The following is a 14,686-nucleotide window of genomic DNA, read 5'->3' on the forward strand; positions in this document are numbered from 1 at the left end:
ACCCTCAAATTCCAGGGAGTTTCCAACGCACTAGGTTTCTATCTCATCCTTGAAATATCCCACAACTCCAGTCATCACTCACAGTACTCTCTTCCTCCAATCCACCCCACCTGATCCTGTTTCCATTCCTACCTGCCCCTCAGTCCACCCATGAAATCTACTCTATGTTCCCTTCCCAGGGAGATCCATGTGTCCCCATTTGAGCCCTCCTTATTATTTAGCCTCTCTGGGCCTGTGGATTATAGCATGATTACTTTACAGCTATCATCCACTTATAAGTGAGTACATACCACATTTGTCTTTCTGAGTCTTGATTACCTCACTCAGGATGGTTTTTTTCTAGTTTCATACATTTGCCAGAATATTTCATGATGTTATATTTTAAAAACAGCTGAGTAGTACTGCATTGTGTAAATGAGCCACATTTTCTTTATCCATTCTTTGGTTGAGAGACATCTAGGTTGTTTTCAGTTTCTGGCTATTATGAATAAAGCTGCTATGACACAGTCGAGCAAGTGTCCCTGTGGTAGGATGGAGTGTCCTTTGGGTATATGTCCAGGAGTGAGATAGCAGAGTCTTGAGGTATATCAATTTCCAATTTTCTGAGTAACCACCATATTAATTTCCAAAGTGGCTGTACAAGTTTGCACTCTCACCAGTGGAGAAGTTTCCTCTTGCTGCATATCCTCTTCAGCATGAGCTGTCCTTTGTGCTATTGAGCTTAGCCATTCTGACAGGTGTAAGACTGAATCTCAGAGTCATTTTGATTTGCATTTCTCCAATGGCTAAAGATGTTGAACATTTCTTTAAGTGTTTCTCTGGCATTTGAAATTCTTCTGTTGAGAATTCTCTGTTTAGATCTGTACCCCATTTCTCGAATGGATTATGATTTTTTTGATGTCTAGTTTCTTGAATTCTTTATATATTTTGGAGATCAGCCCTTTGTCAGATGTGGGATTGGTGAAGATCTTTCCCACTCTGTAGGTTGCGTTTTGTCCTGTTGACAGTATCCTTTGCCTTACAGAAGATTTTTAGTTTCAGAGGTCCCATTTATTAATTGTCCATCTTAGTGCCTGCACTATTGTTCAGGACGTTGTCTCCTGTGCCAATGTGTTCAAGGCTACTTCTATCAGGTTCAGTGTATCTGGTTCTCTGTTGAGGTCTTTGATCTACTTGGACTTGAGTTTTGTGCAGGGTGGTAGATATGGAGCAATTTGCATTCTTCTACATGCCAACACCCAGTTAGATCAGCACCATTTGTTGAAGAGGATGCTTTTTTTTTTCTATTGTATATTTCTGGCTTCTTTACCAAAAAAACAGGTTTCAATAGGTGTGTCAATTTATGTCTGGGTTGTCAGTTCAATTCCATTGAGCCACCTGTCTATTTTTATGTCAATACCATGTGGTTTTATTACTATAGCTCTGTAGTAGAGCTTGAAATCAGGGCTGCTGCTGCTGCTGCTGGAAGTTCTTTTATCGTACAAGATTGTTTTAGCTATCCTGGATTTTTTGTTTTTTCCATATGAAGTTGAGTATTGTTTTTCAAAGTCTGTAAAGAATTGTGTTAGAATTTGATAGGGATTATGTTGAATCTGTAGATTGCTTTTGGTAAGATTGTGACTTTTACTGTTAATCCTACTGATCCATGAGCATGGGAGATCTGTCCATCTTCCCATATCTTTTTCGATTTCTTTCTTCAAATACTTAAAGTTATTGTCATACAAGTTTTTCACTTGCTTGGTTTGAATTACCCCAAGATATTTTATTTGTGGCTATTGTGAAGAATGTTGTTTTCCTGATTTCTTTCTTAGCCTCTTTATCATTTGTATATAGGAGAGCTACTGATTTTTTTTTTTTTTTTAGTTAATCTTGTATCCAGCCGTTATCAACTGTACAAGTTTCCTGGTAGAGTTTTTGGTATTGCTTGTGTATACTATTGTATCATCTGTGAATAGTAATACTTTGATTTCTTCCTTTCCAATTTATATCCCCTTGATCTCCTTCTGTTGTTTTATTACTCTAGCTAGAACTTCAAGTGCTATATTGCAGAGATATGGAGAGAGTAGACAGTCTTGTCTTGTTCCTGATTTTGGTGGAATTGCTTTGAGTTTCTCTTCATTTAATTTGATGTTGGCTATATAGGCTTGCTGTAAATTGCCTTTATTACATTTAGGAATGTCCCTTTGTTTCCCAGATCTATACAAGACTTTTATCATGAAGTGGTGTTGGATTTTGTCAAAGGCTTTTCTAACATCTAATGAGATGATCATGTGATTTTCTTTCTTTTAGTTTGTTCATATAATGGATTACATTGACAGATTTTCATATGTTGAACTATCCCTGTATCTCTGTGATGAATCCTATTTGGTCATGGTGGATGACCTTTTTATGTGTTTTGGGATTCAGTTTGAGTATTTTATTGAGTATTTTTGCATCAATGTTTATGAGGGAAATTTGTCTGTAATTCTCTTTGTTGAATCTTTGTGTGGCTTGGGTGTCAGGGTGACCTCATAAAATGAATTTAGCAATGTTCCTTCTGTTTCTATTTTGTGGAACAATTTCAAGATTATTGGCATTAGCTCTTCTTTGAAGGTATGGTAGAATTCTGTGGTAAAACTGTCTGGCCCTGACCTGGGTGTTTTTTTGTTTGTTTGTTCTTTTGTTTTGTTTGTTTGTTTGTTTGTTTGGCAGGGAGACTTTCAATGATTGCTTCTATTCCCTTTGGGGCTATAGGTCTATTTAAATTATTTATCTAATCTTGATTTAATGTTGGCAAATGGTATCTGTTGAGAAAATTGTCCATTTCTTTTAGGTTTTCCAATCTTGTGGAGTAAATGTTTTTAAAGTATGACTTAATGATTCTTTGGACTTCCTCAGTGTCTGTTGTTATGTTCACCTTTTCATTTCTGATTTTGCTAATTTGGATGTTCTCTGTCTGTCTTTTAGTTAGTTTGGATAAGGATTTGTCTATCCTATTTTCTCAAAGAACCAACTCTTTGTTTCATTGATTCTTTGTATTGTTCTCTTTGTTTCTATTTTATTAATTTCAGCTCTTAGTTTATTTCCGGCCGTCTACTTCTCTTGGGTGTGTTTGCTTCTTTTGATCTAGAGCTTTCAGGTGCGATGTTCAGTGCTAGTACTCAGGCTCTCCATTCCTTATGTAGGCATTTATTGCTCTGAACTCCTCTTAGCAATGCTTTCATTGTGTTCCATAAGTTTGGGTATGTTGTGCATTCATTTTCATTGAATTCTAGGAAGTCCTTAATTTCTTTCTTTTTGCCTTGAACCACTAGTCATTAGGTAGAGAGTTGTTCAAGTTTCATGAGTTTGTAGGCTTTCTGTTGTTGAAATCCAGCTCTTTAAAATTTTTATTTATTTATTTATGTATTTTACATCCTGGCCAAAGTTTCCTCTCCCTCCTCTCCTCCCAGTTCATCTCCCCACACCCCTCTAAACCCACCCCCAATCTACTCCCCTGCCCTGCCATTTCTGTTTAGGAAAGGGCAGGTCTCCTATAAGTATCAACAAAAACATGGCATATCAAGTTGCAGTAAGACGAAGCACTTCCCCATGTATTAAGGCTGGGCAAGGTAATCCAGTATAAGGAGTAGGGTCCTCAAAGCCAGTAAAAGAGGCAAAGACAGCCCTGTTCCCACTGTTAGGATCCCACAAGAGGACCAAGCTATATGACTAACATGCAGAGTGCCTACTTCAGTCCCATGCAGGCTCCCTGGTTGATGGTTCAGTCTCTGTGAGCCCCTGTGAGCCCAGAATAGTTGATTCTGTGAATTTTCTTGTAGTGGAAAGGAAGAAGTCAAAGTGTCATTATTTGCAGATGATATGATACATGATGAGCCCAAAAAAACTCTACCAGGGAACTCCTACAGCTGATGAACACCTTCAGTCTAGTGGCTGGATGCAAGATAAACTCAAAAAAATCAGTAGCCCTCCAATATACTAATGATAAATAGGCTGAGAAAGAAACCAGAGAATCAACACCCTTTACAATAGCCTCAAATAATATGAAGTATTTTGGTGTAATTCTATCAATACAAGTGAAAGACCCGTAGGACAAGAACTTTGAGTCTTTGAAGAAAGAAACTGAAGAAGACATCAGAAGATGAGAAGATCTCCCATGCTCATGTAAGATTAACATAGTAAAAATGGCCATTTTACCAAAAGCAATCTACAGACTCAATGTAGTTCCCATCAAAATTCCAACACAATTTTCTACAGACCTTGAAAGAACAATACTCACCTTCATATGGAAAAATAGAAAACCCAGCATAGCTAAAACAATCCTATACAATAAACAGCTAACAGAACAATCTAAAGCACTTTCATACTCAAACACTTGTACACATTATGTCAATAGTTCCGATTTCCAAACACTAATCAATGGATGTATGCAAAAATAACTCATAGTACAGGCAATATAACAGAATATTATACAGACATAAAAAATGAATTATTAATGCCTACTATAATGCAGTGGACCTCAAAAGTGTTATTCTAAGTGTTTATGTGCTTCCTTTCTCTGATATATCCAGAGTGGGTACAAATCCATAGATAGCAGGGTGGTGGCGAGGACTGCAGGAATAAGGAAAAGGGGAGGGGGATGCTTAATGCATTCAAGGTTTCCTTTGGGGTCTGCAAATGTTTGGAATGTACTAAATGATGCTAACTGTTCACTCTAAATCAGTGCTTCTCAACCTTCCCAATGCTGTGACTCTCATGTTGTAGTGACCCCAATCATAAAATTATTCTTGTTACTACTTCATAACATAATTTTGCTACTGTTATGAATTGTAATGTAAATATCTGATATGCAGGATCTCTGATGCATGACTCCCAAAGGGGTCATGACCCACAGATTGAGAACTGTTGTTCTAAATGCTTAATCTTATGCAATATGAAAAACAAGGTTAAAGGAAAAAGGATAAATAAATGCCAGATGGATAAATATTTTAAAATAAATATAGTTAAATCACTCAGTGCCAGAAAAAAGTAAGAGGGGACTTTTTTCTTGTAACATTAAGGTCTGTGAAATGTGTCTAAGCATGACAAGGATCTCAGAAACTATATTACATACAAAGGATACCTAGTTCAGAGCACTTGCTCAGTATGAACACAACTTTCAATCTGATGCTTCTTTAAAAATCTACGAAGGAAAAGATCAATAGATATGCACACACATATGCATAACTTTTAGAAAGCTATTAGAGAAAAGATGTAGTTTAAATGTGTACATGTCAAAGTGGTGTTTCAGCACCTCTCTACAGAACTCTAAACTAGTGAGAAAACCGTCAGCTTGACTGAGGCAGCAGCAGCAGCACGAAGGGACTGAAGGACCAGGGTGTGCAGTCCGCTCTCTAGGACATTTTGTCCTCCCATCGCCCAGCAAGTAGGTCCGTACTTTCCTGCCTTCAACTACGCTGTAAAGATTCACTCACCTCCCCCATGGCTAATCAGACTCTTCCAGAAGACTATGTCAGCCTTCTCTCAGACTGTCTCTCTCTCTTCCCTCAACTACCAACCCCGGCTCCTCTCTCCTGCCTCTATAAAACAGGGTCTCATGAGGTAATGCAGGCTTACTTTCCACACTCAGTCCTCCTCAAGGTACTTCAGGCCCAGACTACAGGCGGACTGCACATACCCAGTTTCAACTAGACTGAAGCACTATTTGGTTTTGATTTTCTTTTTGTAATTTTACAATCCTCATTTTCAGGTGTTGTGTCCAGTAGTATTCCTTTTCTCTCTGCCTCTCTCTGCTTCACACCCCTTTCCCTTCTTCCCTTCCTTTCTATAATATATAATAGGTTAAAAACCACATAGGACAAGTATATAAATAGCAAGATCGAAGGCTTAAACCAATGATATTGGTAGTAATATTAAATACAAATTATCTAAACCAGAAGAGGACAAAATATGGAAAACCATCTAATTTTACATGAAGTTTTATTGAACTGTAGTCATATCCATTCATCTACACCTACATCTACCCTCTTACTAGAAATGCAGAACTAAATAGCTTTGCCAGAGCCTGTATGTCCACAAAGCTGAATATTTTCATTATCTGGTCCTTTTCAGAAAGTATTTACTAGAAGCCCCAAATATATATCCAGAGATTATAGTTTTAAAAGATAGACTGTTAGATACAGTAGTAAATCAACACCAAGATACATGTAATATATAAAAGGCCTGACTTAAATTGAACTTATCATTAGTATGTGTGTGAGCATGTGATTGCCAGCACATGTGTGCCATGACACATGGTGGTGGTGGGGAGAGCTGACACAGGGCAACTTTTAGGAGATGGTTCTCTCTTTACATTGTGGAGTCCAGAGACGGAACTCAAGCTGTCAGGCTCACATGGCAAGTGCTGTTGTATACTGAACCTTCTCACAAGCCACATTTTAAAGTTTTTAATTATTTTAATTTAGTGGTATGTGTGAGAGAGAGTGTGTGTAAGCACAAGAGCTATGGAAAAGCATATTTTTAAATATAGAGGTACTACATATAGAAAATGATGGGAAAAAAGATTTACCACATGACTTGAAAGTTTAAAGGGAATGGTGTGGTAGACAGATACAAGTCTGGAGATGGGGCAGGAAGATGGGAGAGAGGAGAGAGTATGCAGGGAACAACCAAAACTAAGTTTGTTTGAAAATACCATGAGGAAGCATCTTATACTAATTTGTATATTCATTTTAAATAATAAAATAATGCCTGCTCAAATCATGAACCCATCCTGAGATCAGAGATGACATGCTACACTTAGCAGCTGATCCACATCTATCCAATTGCATGCATTGACCAATCAGTCATGAAACCAGAGACCACAAGTCACCTAGCAAAGCCAGGATCACCTCAGCTATTTCACCCACTAATTAGCCCCAATTGTCTCTATAAATGAACTTCATGTGTCCCTTAGCTTACCACAAGCAGCTACGCAGAGGGACCACCAAACCACTCACTTAGCTCAGCATAACTGTGTGAGAAACGTATTCAAAAGGTAGGAACACATCTCATTTCCAGGCATCAGGCCAGAGCCAGATCAGGAGTAGGATCCAGAGCAAACTCAGACACTAGTCCAGAACAGTCCTCAGAAATAGAGATGCAGGAACAACACTGCCTTTGGCAGAGGAATTCCCAACAGCAAGGCTGTCTTCTAGGAATCAAGAAAGAAACATGAGAGGCACCTGATAGTAGAACACAGCAACCAGGGAATTTATTCCTAGGTAGTGTCTATTATTTCAGTCAGTATTCATCTCAGGGGAGCACTGGGGGTTGAGCAGGAAATGACACCCCAACCACACTACAATTCTAGGACACTGCAAACACTCCCAGTGAAAGAAAGGTGACCAATACCAAACAAACAACAAGTAAACAAACTCCACAAATGCAACTCCTGATATGCAAATACACAAGTACACAAATAATATGAAAAACAAAGATAACTTGTCTCCTCCAAAAACTATTAATCCAGATAGTGGCCCCAAATGAGAAACACTTACATAAAATTCCAGAAAAAAATTCAAAAGAATGACTATAAACATGCTCAAAGAAATGAATGAGAATATGAGTAAACAGTTGAATGAAGAAAGAAAGCTGACATACAATATGAAAATGGAAGGTAAAATACAGATGAAACACCAAATTGAAATGTTAGAGATGAAAAAAATCAGTGAATCAAATAAAGAGTTCGGTTGAAAGCCTCACCAATAAAGAGAACAGAACACGGGAAAACAGGCTAGCAGAGCTGCCAACAAAGTGGAGGAATGGGTCCCTTCAGTCTCGAGCATGGATACTTGTAAAAAACGTATGAATGGAAAGTGCAAAGATCTTTGTGATATTATAAAAACACCAAATCTTTGAAGTAGGGACATGGAAGGAGAAGAACTACATATCAAAGACATGGAAATATTTTCAACCCAATCATAGCAGAATATTTCCCACATCTAGGAAAAAAGAAGTCCATCTAGGTATAAGACGCATGCAGAAGACCAAACAGCTCCAGAAAAGAAACTCCTCACACCATGCCATAGTCAAACACTAAATACCTAGAAAAATGAAAGTGTATTGAAAGCTGCAAGAGAGAAACACCAAGGTACATATAAATAAAGGCCTAGCAAAACAGCTGAGTTTTTAGTGGAAGCTTTGAAAAGTAAGAAGGGCTTGGAATTATGTATTTCAAATTTGGAAAGATTACAGCTGTTAAACCAGATTGTGCTACTTGGCAAAACTATATGTCATGCTGTGGGGAGAAAGAAACATTCCATGATAAAAGCAGGCTACAGGAGTTTATGACCACTAAGCTACCCAACAGAAGATACTGGAAGTAATTCTTCAGACTGAAAAGAATGAGAAGCATATCAAAGAGGCTAAGGGGTGGAGGACTAAATGGTGCTAGAACAACAGTTAAGCAAATGAGGAATAGGAAAAGACCAAACATACAACATCAACAGAATGACAGGAATTAATATACATCTTTCAATAACAGTGCAATAACAGTCTTAATTTCCCAATCAAAAGACAGAAAATAAAAGATTGGATTAAAAAAAAGGAACCATCTATTTTGTGCCTGTAAGAAACACAGCCACCATCAAAGACAGATACTAGTTAGGGTGAAAGAATGGAAAAAATATTGCAAACAGATTAAAATTAGGAAATAGCAGGTATCATTATTCTAATCTGATGGAATCAACCTCAAACCAAAAGTAATCTAAAGAGAATAAGAAGATCCCTTCATTCCAACTGCATCAGTTACTTGTCTTGGTGTGGTCATAAAGTATCTGGTAAGAAGTAAATTTAAAGGAGGGTTTATCTTGGCTCACAGTTCTAGTGAACAGTGAATCATAAAAGAGAAACCATGTGGTAGGATCATGAGATGCCTGGAAACACAGCATCCTCAGTAAGGAAGCAGACATGACTGAGGGTACATGACTGCTCAGCTGGCTTTCTTTTTTACTCAGTCAAGGATTCCAGCCCATGCAATGGTACTGCCCACATTTACAGTAGTTCTTCCCATCTCAATTAATCTAATCAAGATAATCCCTCATGGGGCTTGCTAGAGGCTAATCTACGGAAGATAATCATTCATGAGTGTGTCCAGTGGCTTGTCTCATAGATGGTTATAGATTCTGTCAAACTAATCAATAAAACATCACAGGGATCAATCCAATAAGAAGACATTACAATTCTAAACATATATAAATTGAACATAGGTAAACTTAATTTCATGAAACACAAACTACTAGATGTAAGGACACAAGTTAACCCAGTCACAATAGTAATGCAACGACTTTTATATCCCACTCTCACCAACTGATAGACCATCTCAGTGCCACCAGATAGAGAAATATTAGGATTAAGTGACATCTTAAATAAAATAATCTCAACAAACATCTATAGATATTCCATTCAAAAACTGTATAATATACTTTCTTCTCAGCAGCCCACAGAACCTTTCTCTAAAATATATCATATATTACACACAAAATAGTTGTAGTAAATATAGAACACTTGAAATAATTCACCAAGTGCGTAATTCATTTTATTCTATTTGATCACAGTGGATTAAGGCTACAAGTCAACAGTAAGAATTATGGAACAAACACAAACTTATAGCGATTAAACAACACACTATTGAGCAATGAACGGATTGAAAAATCAAGAAGGAAACAGCAACAAAAATATCTCTGGAATCAAGTGATAATGATGACACAATATACCAAAACCTTTGGGATACAATGAAAATAGTACAAAGAGGGAAGTTTGGAGTTCTAAGTGTCTACACTAAGAAATCAGAGAGATCTCAAATAAAAAAACTTTATAATACACCTTTGGACCTTGGAAAAGTGAGAACAAGCCAAACTCCAAATCAGTAGATTGAAAGACATAATTAATGGAAGGGCAGAAATGAATGAAGTAGATTCTTGCAACAACTACTTAAACAAGAAGGCAGAGAATACAAATACAGAAGATTGGACAGAGCTATTCAACTGTTGTAATCTAGTTGACTAAATTTATGGAATACTAAACTCAGTAACACTACAGCATACATTCTGCTCAAGTGCACATGTGATAAGCCACAAAAACACCTCAATAATAAATAGCCACACACACACACACACACACACACACACACACACACACACACACACACACACACACACAATCCACCTTGAAAAATATCTAGGACATGCTGTCTATATACATAGGACTAAACAAGAAATCAATAATGAAGCATATCTGGAAAGGCTGTAGATATTTAGAAAATGAGTAATTTCTGTATAAAGATAAGTAACATTTAAAAACAAGTGATAATGACAATATGGCATTTAAAACAGTGACAACATGAAATTTAAAGTGAAAAACATTCATTTTATAATAGAAAAAACAACAATCTACATTTTTATATTGAGAAGCTACAGAAAATAACAAATTAAAACAAAGTAACTAAAAATGGCATTAATAAATAGAAGAGTAAGAATGGTGGTCATGGAAAATAGACGAAAACATTTAAGCCATAATCTTGGTCTTTGAAAAGATCAATAAAATGAATAAACCCTTCACTAGAGTGATCAAGAAAAAGAAATAAAAGATACAAGTTAGTAGTCTGGAGAATGAAAAGAATGATGCCTATATGTTTACAGACATCTAAAGAATAATAAAGCAATATTATATATAATATTATGTCAATAAGTTGGAAAACTTTGTAATTACAGAACACATTTTCTCAATAAAAACTTCCCAAAAAGAAAACTGAAGCCCAACGATTTTTACAGTTAAAGTCTATCCAACATTAAAACATAATATCCATTTCCCCCAGGTTCATTGAGAGAACAGACAGGAAAGAAGTGTTTCTCAACTCATTTTATAGAGTCAGCTTTATATCAATAGAGGCATCACAAGAAAAGACAAGAGACTAATATTCCTTATGAACATGGGTTTAAATATCCTCAAAAATATTAGAAAATCAGTTCTATTGGTATAGTTAGGATAATACATTATGATAAAGTGATATTTTTATTCCAAGAATACTAGATAGATTTAAAATCCAAAATCAACCAATGTCTTTATTACATTAATAGTGGATAAACCCTATACAATCATATCAATAGATTCAGAGAACTTCAATACCCATAGATGACTAAAATCTTCAGAACAAAGCACCCTTAACTTGATAAAGTGCCATCTACATAAACTTCTAGCTAACATTATATTTAATGGTTAAAAACTGAACATTTTCTCTTAAGATTGGATTAATAAAGGGATATTGGGCATCCTCATTTCTATGTAGCTTTGTACCACATGGAAAAGATTAATAGTACTAAAGATTGTAAATAAAAAGGGAAACTGTCTTTGTTCAAGGTTGACATGTAAAAAACAACAGCAAAACCATAAAAAACTCAGAACACAATTTAATAAATGCTCTACAGCAAATAATTGTAATTAGGTCTCAAAATAGAAGGGATGTATACAAAAAAAACTTAGTTGGGGGCTGGAAAGATACAGTTAAGGGCTAATGCCACTCTTACAGAGAACCTAAGCTCACTCCCTAGCATCTGTGTATGCTGGCTCACAACTGTCTGTAACTCTAGCTTCAGAGGAACTGAAGCTACTCACATGCACGTACCCACACACAGATACATGCACATACATATAACTAAAAATAATAAAAATTATCTTAAAAATTGAGTTACATAATAATAATTTAAATTGGAAAATAAAATTGAAAATATGAGTATCATTTATAACATCATTGCAAAGAAGAAGATCAAGAGGTGGGATGTAGCTCACTGGTAGAGTGCTTGTCTAGCATGTACAAGGCCCTAGATTTGATTCTACCTCTGATCTCTCAGAAGAGAATAGTAATAAATGTCATAAAACATGTGCAAAACCTATGCACTAAAATATCAAAGAAAGCAATCTAAAGAAGACTAAAATAAACATAGAGGTGTATCTCACAGGTACTGATAAAATATATTTAAGATATTAACTCTATACAACTTAAGTAGAAAAACAAAATAATTTTGAAAAAGTAGCGCATATTTGAGATTTAATGCCTGTGACTTTCAGTCCTGACTGAAAGTCTCCTCTATCCTCTATCATACCTTTGGTTTAAGGATAGACACACAGATCAAAAGTCAGGAAGAGAAATAGCCAACAACAGACCTGTGTGTTCAGTTGACATCTAACAAAGGCAGCACCATAATCCAACAGGGGAGATGGCATGCTTTCCAACACATGGTGCTACAGAAGTTCAATATCTATATGGGGAAGATGCATCTCAAGCCTTCCTTTACCTCTTCTATACAAACTAATTGGAATGGGCTATGTGTTTCCTGTAAAAGTGAAACTATTCTTTGTTTTGTTCTTGCTTTTTGGTGATGGGGATTCAGCTGAGGGCCCTATGCATGGTAAGCATCCATTCTACCTCTGAGCTACACCCATAGTCCCTTAAAGCTATCACTTCTTGTTCAGATTACAGCAGCATATACTACAACCACTTCCTGAAGAATATTGAAGAGAATGTTTACAACCTTACAAAACACAACTCTAAGATAGGACATGAATGGAAATCATAAGAGTTTAATAAATTAGCTCTCATCAAAAAATAAAATATATTACCTAAAAACAATAAGCAAAACACACACTAGGAGAAAATATTCATACAACATATATCTGAAAGATTTCTATCCAGAGTATATGCAGAACACCTAATTCAAGCACATTTTTACCTGAGGTAAAAGGATCACAAATTCAATCCAGCTCAGGCTACACAGCAATGTTCATATTAACCTGGGCTACACAGCAAGACCCTGCCGTGCCCCCCAACAAAACAAACAAAAACAAAGGGTAAAAATAGCTAACATATTTGTTAGATACTTCATGGAAGAAGGTATCCAGCCTGGCGTGATGGTTCATGCCTTTAACCTCAGCACCTGGGAGGCAGGAACAGGTGGGTCTCCGAGTTCTAGGCCAGCCTGATCTACATAGTGAGTTATGAACAGCTAGGACTACAGGGTGAGACCTCCCAAAACAAAGCGAAACAAATGATTTCCATATGGGTAAAGACTATCTCATCAAGTATTGATAAGACCATGAAGAACTGGAATTCTTTGGAATGACATGCATCCATTTTAGAATACAAGCATATATTTCTCTTTTTTTTCCCTCTGAGTATATTAGTGTAAAACTGAAAAGTTGAGGAATTTAAGGTTTACAATGTGATGACCTGACACACACTGTGAAATGACCACTGCCTAGTTAGTATTTTTGAGTGTGGTGAGATGACTGTGTGTTCTCTTAGGAAATTTCAAACATACAATTGTTATGTAGAAGTTTCCTGAAATTAAAACTTTCCAGAAGGAAACTTCTCACAACAGGATGTTTACAGGAAGGTAAAGCAATAGGATGTTCTAAGGGGAGAGAAGTACTCTGAGAAGCTCCTTAAATCAGGAAGTAAACACCCCAGTAGTTTCAGAAGTCCCTGGAACTGAGCAGTCCTCCTTCCTCAAGTCCACATAAACTGTAAAGCCTACTGAGTCACTCTCAGATGAGCCAGGGCATAAAGAAGACTCAGGCTAGCTGCCTGGAAGAAGCAGAGACCAGCCAATCATCCTGAAAATAGCAGAGACTTACCAAACTTCCTAGAAGAAATAAAGACCAACGGAGCCACTGGGAAAGGACACTGTCCAAGCTATTGAGCTGCCTGTAGGCTGTACAGTGTGCTCGGGGTTCCCAGCTTTTGTGAACTGCCATCCATGCTGGGATGGGCTAACCCCTATTCCTAGAAGTAACCCTGATGAAACTGGTCACAAGTTTGGGCTTGTCTTCTGTTTCCTACCTGTAGAGCAGATGTTTGTCTACACCTCCCCAGGAACAGTGTCATACAACAATAGTACATTCTTATTAGACACAGTATGTTAATAGTTCCAGGATTTATTCATCATATAACTGACTTTATACTTGTTGACCATCATACTCCATCTCTCCATCTGTTACTCTCCTTCCAAGACGCACCGTAATCAGCCACATTTTCAATGAGATTTTTAGAGCATACATATAAATGATGTCATGTGCTATCTATGTCTATGTCTGGTTTATGTCATTTTGCAAAATGTCTTTTGGGTTTGTTCATGTCACAGCAGGATTTCCTTGCTTTATCTTTCTTTTTTCCAATTCTTAAAATTAAAATATAATTATATAATTCCCCCACACTTCCTTTCAACCCCTCCCATGTCCCCCACTTCCTCTCAAATTCATAGACTCTTATTATTTAATTATTATTACTGTTACATATATACACATATATGTATACATAAATAAATATATAAATGCAACCGGCTGAGTCTGTTTAGTGTTGTTTTATGTACATATTTTAGGGCTGACCACTTGGGATTAGATGATCATTTAGTGTACCCATCTATGGGAAAGATGAATTCTCACTCCCTTAGCAGCTTTTAATTGCTTGTAGCACTTAGTCTAAGTAAGAGTAAGGCCTTGGGTAATTTCTTCCACCTATGTCGGCATGTCATTGTTCAGGTCTTGCTTAAGCAGCCATCTTGTTCTTTTTCACTTTTAATTATGTGTATATGTGTGTTATGTATGGTCTGTGAATGGAGTGCAGTACCCCCAGACCCAAGAAGAAGGTGTCCAATCCCATGGAACTGGAGAT

At 36.7% G+C, this 14,686-nt stretch overlaps 1 protein-coding gene across 8 annotated transcripts in view; it reads right to left on the reverse strand.

Moving 5' to 3' along the window:
• The window catches only part of Adamts6 (ADAM metallopeptidase with thrombospondin type 1 motif 6), a 250,439-nt gene that overhangs the window by 50,429 nt on the left and 185,324 nt on the right, over positions 1-14,686 (reverse strand). The window lies entirely within an intron of this gene.

Source organism: Peromyscus maniculatus, chromosome 15, assembly GCF_049852395.1.
Source record: "Peromyscus maniculatus bairdii isolate BWxNUB_F1_BW_parent chromosome 15, HU_Pman_BW_mat_3.1, whole genome shotgun sequence".
In the NCBI taxonomy this organism is placed as follows: Eukaryota; Metazoa; Chordata; class Mammalia; order Rodentia; family Cricetidae; genus Peromyscus; species Peromyscus maniculatus.